The sequence below is a fragment of the Humulus lupulus genome, chromosome 7, assembly GCF_963169125.1.
Source record: "Humulus lupulus chromosome 7, drHumLupu1.1, whole genome shotgun sequence".
Taxonomy (NCBI): Eukaryota; Viridiplantae; Streptophyta; class Magnoliopsida; order Rosales; family Cannabaceae; genus Humulus; species Humulus lupulus.
In genome coordinates this window covers 195,701,151-195,713,356 of record NC_084799.1, presented here as the reverse complement: position 1 = coordinate 195,713,356, position 12,206 = coordinate 195,701,151, and positions in this window count along the sequence as shown.

Genomic DNA, 12,206 nt, shown 5'->3' with positions numbered 1-12,206 from the left:
GTATTTTGAAATCTTCTCTATAAATAGAGAGGTCATGCACCATTGTAAATGACCAAATTTTTGTGATCTTGAGAGAAACTCTGGAGAATTCATTCTTAAGGAATTTCCATAAATCATCTTAAGTTTAATAACAAAGACTCGTGGACTAGGCAGAGTTAACTGCTGAACCACGTAAAAAATCTCTTTTGTGTTATCATATTTCTTTTGGCCATAACTGATTATTGTTTTCGTGCTCTTATTTCACTGTTGACGAAAAACGGCGTCAACAGTTTTTGTCTTATTTTTGTTTCCACGGTATTCCTCTGCCAAAAGTGAGGGTTATTATTGATTTTGAGAGGAGGTCTTTCTAACCTCTGACTCTTCTTTTAAAAATATATATATATATATACTCATAAGATTGGGTTCTTAAGCACCTCAACTCCTCACATTCTCAAGTAATAGAGCTTTCTTTTGCAGTACTTTGAGAGCTCTCCCTTTGCTTACCTTTTCTTCTTTCCTCTTCGTTTAGAGACTTCAACAATCATGGGCTTCCGTTTTCCTCATGTAGTTCATGCTAAGCAACTTATTTAGAGGCCTTTTTCTAGTACAAAAGATGTTCCGAAAGGCTATTTGGCAGTTTATGTTGGGAAGAACAAAATTACAAGATTTGTGATCCCTGTCTCATACTTGAATCATCCTTCATTCCGAGAATTACTCTGTCAAGCCGAAGAAGAATTCGGATTTGATCATCCAATGGGTGCTCTAACAATTCCTTGCAGTGAAGATTCTTTCATAAATCTTATTTCTAGCTTTAATGTCTGATGAGTATAGATAGATGCTAACTACTGACAAAAATTGTTCGTTACAATTTTGTATGGCAAACAATGCCAATACCATCACTATGTAAATATTTTTCCTTGGGGACTGAAATAAAAATGTCCTTGAGAGTGATACAAATGAAACTACTAAAGCTTTTCCTTCACGAATTATTTTATTTATGTTTTTATCTCTTTATATTATGATCTAGATGATAATTATGCAAAGATACAATCAATAGAATTCAAAGGGAGATAACAAAAGATGAAGAGAGAAAATAGGAGTTAAGGTATATTGCAGAAAGGAGAGCAAAATGTTTAATTACAAGAAATAATCTGCCAAACCTTTTTATATAAGGAAAATGATAATAAAATAACATTAAATAGAACAAGACAAAAATAGCCTTAAAATAATAACTCTAACACCCCCTCAAACTCATGATGGGGCAGTAATGAGCATCGAGAGTTTGCCTACTAGAAAATGAAAACTACAAATAGAATGCATCTTAATAAAGAAGTGAGTAATTTGTAAGGAAAAAAAAAAGAAAGAACAATAGGGAAAGTGATAGTGCCAAGCTTCACATGGTGATGAGTAAAATGACAATCGATCTCGATGTGCTTGGTGCATTCATGAAAAACTGAGTTGAGAGCAATCTAAATGACACTTTGATTGTAGAAGAGGCAAAAATTTGACTAACAATGTGAACTACATATGTAATGTCGAGGCGAGTGATAGTGAGGTAAACCAAACTGCCAACAATAGTGTAATACAAAATAGGATCCTGGAAGGGAATGCCGAGAGGGAGAGTGCTAAACATTGAGATAAGAAGTAGTGGCAACTATTTTTTTTCTCTGTAAGACGAGCACGATCAATGATGTCAATAGTGTATTTAGAATGAGAAAGAAGATAACATTTTGGAGAGAAGACAACTTCAATACCCAAAAAATACCAAAGAGGGCCAAAATCCTTCATCTCAAAGTAAGAAGCTAATTTAGAATTTAACCCTGCAATTCCATCAAAATCATCACCAGTAATGATCATATCATTAACATATAAGCAAAGGAGAATACAAATACAACTTGCATCGGTACACTTAACAAATAGAGTTGAGTCATCATCACTGTAACGTCCTAAATTACCTAATAAGGCTTAGGGCCTTGATTAGGGAGTCAGGATGGAAAATTGTGGAAATTGTGTGATTATGTGACATATATGTGTATCATTATATGATTATGTGAGTTATATTATAATATGACTTGATATGCATGGTTAGGTGTATTAAATATGCATGTAGACCCATTTCTAATTAAAAGGGCAATTTTTGTAATTTGGCCCATTATGAGTATATTTGACATATGTGTGATATATGTATAGGACCATATTATTACATGGATATATTTGGGTTACTCGGCACAAGACGATCCTAGGGAGCAAGCTAGTGGGAAAGTCACAACGAGACTTATATTTGACTCAGTGTGAGTCAATGGGTATATTGGGTATTTAGTACATTACCAGGTTATTGGGTAATGGGAATGAATATTTGATGATATATTGGGAGTTAGTGAGATCAGGAGGGAATTCTTGGAATTATGACTATTTGGCCCCGGGGACGTTTTTGGGACCCCGAGCATTTGGATTTGTTTGAGGTTACTTAAACTCGAAGTAATCTGTCAAAAACATAAAATAACATTCAGTACATTCTCTCTCTCATGTTATCCCTTCTTACCATTCGCCGCATTTTCGAAGGAAACTCGAGTTTTAAGACTCGGATTCAAGCAAGGATTAAGTCATAACGATTCTAGGAAAGATTAGAAGCTTATTAGCCGGAGGATTTGGTGAGAAATGACATAATTAGAGGTAATTTAAGCTTTGAATTTCCGAGTTTCCGTTTCCTGAAATTTCTTAAGTTTTGAATTTGGATTTTTCGTTTTTAGGAGTTTTTGAATGATTTGAAGCTTGGGTTTTGATGGTTTTGGGCCATTGAGATGATTGGGAACTTTGTTTATGAGATTTGGGTATGTTTGGAAAGATTTTTGGAATGATTTGAAATGGGAAAATTGGAGTTTATGGGTTGTGTTCGTGGTTGGACCGCGACCCTTTTATTGTGTGTCGCGGCCCAGGCTTGAAAAAAGGTGGTTTCTGGCTGTTGGGGGCACGTTGGACCGCTACCCCTTTTTGGTGGGCCACAACCCACGATGCATATAGAGAGGGGTTTTGTAACGTCCCAAAATTACCTAATAAGGCTTAGGGCCTTGATTAGGGGGTCAGGATGAAAATATATGGAATTATATGTTTATTTGATATATTTGATTGTGATTATGTGAGTTATATGATAATATAACTAGTTATGTATGTTTAGGGATATTAAATATGCATGTGGCCCATTTTTTATTGGAATGACAACTTTCGTAATTTGGCCGGTTATGGGCATAATTGTATATATGTTCATATATTTGATATATGTGAGAGACCACATTATTATGTAGGTTTATTTGGGTTACTCAGCACGAGACGGTCCTAAGGAGCAAGTTAGAAGGAAAGTCACAACATGACCCAATACCCGACTCGGGGTGAGTCAAGGGGTATTTTAGGTATTTGGCATTAAATCAGGTTATCGAGTAATGGGAATGAATAATTGAGGATATATTTGGAGTTAGCGAGATTAGGAGGGAATACTGAGGATTTTGACTAGTTTGCCCTTGGGGACGTTTTTGGTACCCTAAGCCTCGGGATTAGCTTAAGTCGTTTAAGCCTCAAGGAAACAAAAGCATAAACACTTAACACACCTCACTGAACCTACTCTCGCTCTCTCTCTCATTCTCTCTCATCTTCCCTAAGTAACTTCTTAAAGAACTAAGTAGATTTTGGCTGAAAACTAAGGAATTGAAGGCTCAGGATTAGAATTCGAATAGCTTGTGGCTAGGGGATCACCATTCATAGCTAAGGTAATACCTTAATTCTTGTTTCAGATTGATTTCTGCCCTGTTTTCCTTAGAATTTGAGTTGTTCAGATTGATTTCTTGTTTCAAGTATGAGAGTTTGATTTTTGGTGGGTTTTTAATCTAGATTTTAGTTGGGTTTTGTTGCTGGGAAGATATTAAAATTGTTATGATGATTGAATTATTGATTTAGGGTGGAATTGGGATGGTTTTGGTTGAATTTGGATGATGAAAAATGGAGAAAATCTGGGTTTGCAGGGCCAAGTCACGACCCTGTTCTTGAGGGGTCGCGACCCAACCGAACCCAGGGCCCTTGGGGGCTTCTGTCTGGGAGGCACGCCTCGCGACCCTCAAGGGCAAGTCGCGGCCTGTGTTCCATTTCCAGGGGGAGGGCCTCTGACTTGAGGGGCACACCGCGACCCTCAAGGGCAGGTCATGTGTAACGACCCAAAATCACTAATGTGGCTTAAGGGCCTTGATTAGTGCGCCAGGAGGACATAATTGACTTATGTGTGAATTTATTGATTTAATGCATGATTATATGATAAGAATGCTTGCATGATTATATGAATATAAACGTGATTAAATGTTATACTTATGAGAACCACATTATTATGTGGGTAAATCTGCAGCAGGCGATTTGAGGCGATCCTAGGGAGCTTGATAGCGGGAAAGTCACAGCGGGGCTTAATGCTTGACTTTGGACAAGTCAAGGGGTATTTCAGGTATTGGGTGGTTATTTAGATTACCGGGTTATGAAAATAAATAATTGGAGGTATATTCGAGGTTAGGAAGTCTAGGTGGGAATATTGGGGAATTTTACCATTTTGCCCTCGGGGACGTTTCCGGTACCCGAGCCTTGGGATTGACTTGACTGCTTAAGGATAGACTTAAGAAGATTTCAGAAAACAGTAGAACAGAAAATTAGACCGACTCTTTTCTCTCTCTCCTGTTATATTATTTTATAATATAATGTAATATTATATTATATTATAATATAATGTTTTAGATTAAATAAATGTGACAAAGTGTGTCACATATTGTAACATATAATAGAGAGTTACAATATTTAGATATATGAGATATAACCAAATAATGTAACATATTTGGTGTTACAAATTTGTAACTTCCAAATATTAACCTTTATTGTGTAAAATTGTTGTTGCACAATATTGAGATGAATTTCATAAATCCATATGTGATATGGTTGTTAGAGATATTATTTTAACCCCAATAATGTGTTTTGGGAGTTACAAAATCATTTGGGAGGGTTTGGAACTGTTTGGAAAAACAGCACAATTTTTAGTGCTGAAAATGGTCGATGGTCGCGGCCACTGAATGTTGGTGGCCGTGGCCTGTGGGATAGAGGCTAGTGGTCGCGGCCACAGGCCAAAAACTGACCATTTTTTTTTATTTTTTCAATCTTTGTTTAACGGCTTAAAAAACCCAAATAACTCCCAAATCTCATTTTTAATTCCATATTAATCCAATTAAATATTGGTAACAACCATGGGGATTGGTGGAGATTTAAATTCAAAGGGTGTCTCTAAACTCTATAAATAGGAGCCTATAGCTCACTTGAAAGACACAACATTTCTATCCATTAGAGCACTTGGCTAGAAACACCTTGAGGCTTGATAATTCCAGAAAGTTTTTCCAATATCTGAGAGAGATCCCTTAGTGCTTGAGTTAGGGATAAATAAGGTTTTGGACAAAGGTTTTAAACCTTGTTCAAGTTGGTGATCCCCAACCCTCTTCACTTAGGTTGTGTAAGTGAGAGTTTCTTGTATTTCAGTTCTCCTTTCTATTGTATTGTTTTCTTCTTATTCTCTGGTTCTTTTTACTTGTATTTCTTGTTCAAGAGTTGTAATCTTTTCTTTTCTTTTGTTTCAAACACTTTACTTTATTTGTAACATTTTGCTTAGAGTTGTATTTTACTATTCTCTTCTTCTTCATCATCTTCTTCATTTCCTTTGTTTTATTTTTATTTTCAGTTATAGAGTTGTAACACTTTATTTAATCAATCCTTGTCTATTGTAATATTTTGCATAAAGTTGTAACATTTTCTTACCATTTCCATTGAGGCAATTTATATTTTCCTAACATTCAAAAGCTTATTTCTTTTTGTTTCAATGGAAGGGGAGACAATCAAGATCATGAACCAAGACCTAGTGAGATTGGATAGGTTTGATGGATCCAATTTTACTAGGTGGCAAAACAAGGTGAGGTTTCTTTTAACCACTCTTAAAATCGCCTACATCCTTGAGTCATCCTTGGCACCTCTAGCCGAGCCATCCGACAAAGACACTCCCGAGGAGGTGGAGAAGAGAAGGAAGAGGGAGGAGGACAACCTTCTTTGTAGGGGTCATATCCTCAACACCCTATTCGATAGGCTCTATGACCTCTACACCGAGACCAAATCAGCCAAGGGTACCAAAAAGTTTTTGATATCTCAATACTTTGATTTCAAATTTTTTGGTGATAAACCTATTCTTCCTCAAATTCATGAATTGCAAATTATTGTTAATAAATTGAAAGTGTTAAAGATTGAGCTTCCCGATGCCTTTCAAGTCGGTGCTATAGTGGCTAAATTACCACCAACTTGGAAGAGCTATAGGAAAAGAATCCTTCATAAAAATGAGGATTATTCTTTGGAGGAGATCCAAAAGCATATTCAAATCGAAGAGGAATCAATATGTAGAGATAAACTTGTGGAGGGGTCTAATGGAGAGACTTCCAAAGCAAATGCGGTGTCACAACCAAAACATCCCAAAAACAAAGGGAAAAAGGGTAATGTGAAACCTTTGGGTCCAAAAACCCCAAACAAGTTTAAGGGCGAGAAAGGTCATTGCTTTGTGTGTGGTAAAAAGGGTCACTATGCTAGAGAGTGTAGGCATAGAAAAGACCAACAAGGACCTAAGGTGTAACACCCTACTACCTTAGAGTCGTTACTAATGTGAGTTTTAAAAAAAATGTGCAACTAACTCGCTAAATGAAGTTTTTAAAACAAAAGTGTGACTAAACAAAAGTTAAGGCTGTAATCTTTGAAAATGCTTTGTTTCATTGAAAACTTCAAGTATCAAACATCTGGGATCCCAAAATAAGGTTTACAAAATATTTACAACTCAAAATAAATTTACAGTTGATTATCTATCAAAATCACAGGTTAATACAACCATTTTTCAAAATGCCCCCAACCAAAGCAGTCGGGCAGGCCAAACATGTACGCGCCGCTTCATGCTCTCCGTACTCATGGTTAGTTGACCTTTTCTTTGCCCTTACCTGCAACACAGAGCACCCGTGAGCTGAAGCCCAGCAAGAAAACTCATACAACATATAACATATGCATATTATATAATCAACATATCAGATAATCCACAGATAAACAAGTAGTCCATCAGACTAAACAAACACGGCCATGCCGTCCCAGAAGCATTACCAAAGCCTGGGGGTCTCGGTCCTCACCGTAAGGATATCCCATGTATCCATTGGGGTCCCACCTTGACTATAAGCACTCCACGTGCTAAGTGTTGCTTCCGGCCCCGTTGCCGTTCTCGGCCCTTCGCCGTTCTCGACTCCTTTGTCGTTCATTCTACTATAATCACATATAGTACAACTCAAATAACATTCAAACATATAACGATTCAATCAAAGCTACATTCTAACAAGTTATGAAGTCTAGGGCCATGCCCTGCAATAACACTATGGGCCCACGCCCTGTCCTATGGGTGCTACAGTTTTCTTACCTGTATCCCGAGCTTTCCGATGCACCAAAGTCACAAGCACAGTCCTCTATCTCGAGCCTCTCCGAAAACCTATTCACAACACATATAAAACACTCTTTAATACTAACCAATCCAAAACCACTTCTCGGGACCAATCCCGTACTCTCGGGACCTTTAATTTCCTAAAACAATGAAACGGAAACATCCCTCGAGCCCCCGGAACAAATGCCCAAAAATGCAAAATTCCCTGTCCTGAAAATAGCCTAGCGCCACGGTGTTACCGTTGAGGGCCGCGGCGCCCAGAAAGTTAGAAAGTTTCCGCCAGCCCTGATGCAACCTCGCGCCGCGACGCCAAAGAACAGGGCCGCGGTGCCCCTATGCGAACCCAGAATTTTGGGTTTTTCTCCTGCAATTTCCCTGAGCCAAAACACCTCCAATCCAACCCAAACACATACCTAAACCCCAAAACCAATTTGAAACCTCAAACGAACCATCTAACAGCCTATAAACACTAGCATCAAGATCATACATGTAATGACCCAAAATTTCTATTAAGGCTTAAGGGCCTTGATTAGTGTTTCGGGAGGGCATAATTGGAGGATAAGAGAATTAATGGTAAGAAAGTATGAATAAGAGTACTTGATAAGCAATTTGGGCCCTGTTTGGCTGGAGAAGGCATAATGGTAATTTTGGCCTGTTTGGGCATAAACGTGTATATGTGTGTGATAAATTGTTGAGGCCACATTATTATGTGGATGGGGATATATATATGTATGTATGTATGTATGTGTGTTTGTAACTTTCGGCACGAGGTGATCCTAGAGCCTGATAGCGGGAAAAAGTCACAACGGAACTTAACGGTTGACTTTGGATAAGTCAAGGGTGTTTTAGGTATCGGGTAGTTATTTAGACTATCGGGTTATGAAAATAAATATATGGAGATATATTTATGGTTAAGAAGTCTAGGTGGGAATACTGAGGGATTTTACCATTTTTGGCCTCGGGGACGTTTCCGGCACCCCGAGCCTCGAGATTTACTTAACAGAGTTAAGGATAGACTTAGTTAAATAGAAGCTAGTGGAAATAAGGTGAGACCGATTCTTTCCTTTTCTCTCTCTCTCTCTCTCTTCTCTCTCAAGGAAACTAGGAAAAACACAAGGAAAACAGAGGAAATTGGTGGTTTTGAGCTGGGATCACAGAGGGTTTCAGTGGGGATTTAAAAGCTTAGCTCAAGGATCATTTAATCAGAGCCAAGGTGAGAATCAAACTGTGTTTTTGAGGTTAGAAACTCTGAGTTTTCTGTGTAGTAAGATAATTGTAATTTTGATGATTAAGGTAGAATTGAAGCTAGAAAATTGGGAACTAGCTGGGATTTTGCTTAAAGAAGGGGTTCAGTTGAAGAGGTAAACTTTAATTTATGATTTAGAAGCTTAGATTTGAATTTTTTATGGTTGGTTTTAGTGTTTATAGCTTTTGAGTTTCAGAATTTAAAAGAGAATTCTTGTGTATGTTAGGCTGTGATTTTTGTGGAATTATGTTGCTTAAGTTATGCTAAAAGTGTTGGGATTGTTGGGCTTTGAAGTAGGGAGCTTAATGATGGTTTTGGCTAAGGTTTTAAGCTTGAAAATGGTGGGAAATTTTGGGTTCGGAGGCAAGGGCCGCGGCTCTGTTCTTGAGCGCTACGGCCCTAGGTTGAAGATGAGCTAGGGAGGCTCGGCCAGGGTCAAGCGCCGCGGCGCCCAAAGTAAGGGCCGCGGCGCATGTCTTCTTTCAGAGAGGCCCTTGGTTCTGTTTTGAGGGCAGGGCCGCGGCTAAGCTTTAAGGGCCGCAACCCTTAGTTGCATACTTGAGCGTTCAAGGTTTTAAAGTGCGGGGATCGAGCCTAGGGTGCTCGGGATCAATTCTACCACCGTGCTTGGTGGGATTCGATTTCCCAGAAGTTAGTTTTGTACCCAGAAACCTATATTTGAATATTAATGGAATCTATTATTTTGGTTGTGACTAGGTGATAGGCTAGGGCTCGGGAAATGGATCGTGCTCGGGGTCGTCCTCTTTAATTAAAGCATTTGGAATGGAGGTAAGAAAACTGCACCTGTGTAGGTGGATAGGATGGGACTAAGTGTCCCCTATATTTGTATATATTGTATGTGACTGTGAATTTGATGGGACTAAGTGTTCCCTATAACTGTATGAATGTCATGAGGTGGTATTATGCCACGGGGACATGTGATAAACGGCCTAAGGGTGCCGAAATCAATATTTGCGCACAGGGCGCGGCTCGGACACTGGTATCCGAGGACAGCTTATTAATCACTGAGCTTGGTTAAGCTAGCCGGGTCAGTGGGTATGTCACTTGGGATTGGTTTAAGCGAACCAAAGGCAGTGTCTTAAATAGAGGGTACGACCTACATGCATTGACCCTAATTATTGCTTGATTTATGTCTGTTATGGATTATTGTCTATGACTTGATGATTATCTGGAGTTGAATTATTGGTTATTGACTAGTGAGCTGCCTTGAATGTATTTTATGGTTTGATGGAACTGATTAATGATTTGTGATTGTTGGATTATGCTATGTGAATTGTTTAGCTGCTAATACTGTGATGTTATGATATTATGTTTTCTTGCTGGGCTTCGGCTCACGGGTGCTACATGGTGCAGGTAATGTTAGTTGGCCATGAGTTGGAGAGCTTTGGGGGCGGGGTGTACATTGTCAGCTGCTTGGCCACCACGATCGAGAGTTTGTACAGGAACGGGAACCTAAATCGTAAATTTTGCCATTAGAGTGACTTGGTTATTTATTTGTTAATGAAAATTTTGTATTTACAATATTTAAACCCTGTTTTTGGATCCCATGTATCAAACCTGTGTTTTACTGAAATTTAACCGTTTATAATCAAAATTCTTTTTAACCAAACCTATTTGTGTCACTAGATACACATTTTCATTTAAACGACTTGATTAGCAAGTCTTGCACTATTTTAAACACACAGTGTAACGGCCTTGATTATCCAGGGTGTTACAATACACACAATCATACCCAAAATCCACCCTTTGATTTCAAACTTCAGAAATCTAAACCCATAGGTCAAAACTTAAACCATGCTTCAAATTTCTTAACCCACAACAGAAACAAACCTCAAAATTGCATAGAATCCTTACCTCAAGTGGAGAATTCAACCTTAAGCTTATTTGATTCCAGCTTTAAGCTAAACCCTCTTGATTACAAACTGAATTCCCATACAAAACCAGCCACAATTCTCTTTCAATTTCATGCTTATTCTTTAAAAATCAAACTTGAAACTTAAACAAAACAGGGGGTAAATTCTTACCTCTGAACAATCTTGGCCTATACTTGATTTTAGTTGCCTCAAGCCTCTAGATTCTCCTCCTAAGTTCCCAACTTCAGCTCTTTCTATTCTTCTTCTTGCCCTAAGTTTCCTTCTAGTTTTTCTTCTTCCAATTTCTAGCAAAAACAATAATATGACTAAGTGTTAAACATGTACCCCTTTTTCCCCAGCTGAAAGTTATCTAAACCCCTGCCAAATGACTATTTTACCTCTCCATCAAAACTCTTTCCTAACTAAAACCTCAAGGGCATTTATGCCACATCACTTTTTCCTACAAATCTACCATTTTCTTATCAAAAATCTGCTACTCTTAATGGTCACCCATGGTCACTCAAATTACTCAATTACCATTAACCATTAACTCCCAACCTCAAAGTACAAAAATTCCCAAAATACCCCTAGGCTCCTCCCGAGCCGGGTATAAAATCCTGTTGTGACTTTTAAACTAATAGCTCCTTAGGACCGTCTCGGCACGTGCATCACAATAATATCACCACTCACACGTGGTATTGATCATACAATTTAATTATTACATTTATGCCCTCAGTGGGCCAAAATTACCAATTTACTCCTAACATACAAACGGGGCCCACATGCATATTTATACCACCTAAACATGCATTCTAATCACATATTCATTCAAATTCATATATTATCATGTTAATTCACTTATTGCCCTCCAGGCACGCTAATCAAGGTCCTAAACCTTATTAGCAACTTGGGGTGTTACAATTATCCCCTCCTTACAAGAATTTCGTCCTCGAAATTACCTGAACAACTCGGGATGCCGCTCCCGCATATCAGACTCAAGCTCCCACGTCGCCTCTTCAACCTTGTTGTTCCTCCACAGCACTTTAACCAAGGCGATGGTCTTGTCTTATTTAATCAAGTGGGGGATATGTTATGTTTTCAAAATATAATGATTGATTAAATAAGTGTTACAATAGATAACTATTTAATCTAGTGGGGGAATGTTATATTATTTTATAATATAATGTAATATTATATTATATTATATTATAATATAATGTTTTAGATTAAATAAATGTGACAAAGTGTGTCACATATCGTAACATATAATAGAGAGTTACAATATTTAGATATATGAGATATATCCAAATAATGTAACATATTTGGTGTTACAAATTTGTAACTTCCAAATATTACCCTTTATTGTGTAAAATTGTTGTTACACAATATTGAGAGGAATTTCATAAAGCCATATGTGATATGGCTGTTAGAGATATGATTTTAACCCCAATAATGTTTTTTGGGAGTTACAAAATCATTTGGGAGGGTTTGGAACCGTTTGGAAAAACAGCACAATTTTTTGTGCTGAATTTGGTCAGTGGTCGCGGCCTGTAGGTCAAAGACCAGTGGCCGCGGCCACAGGCCA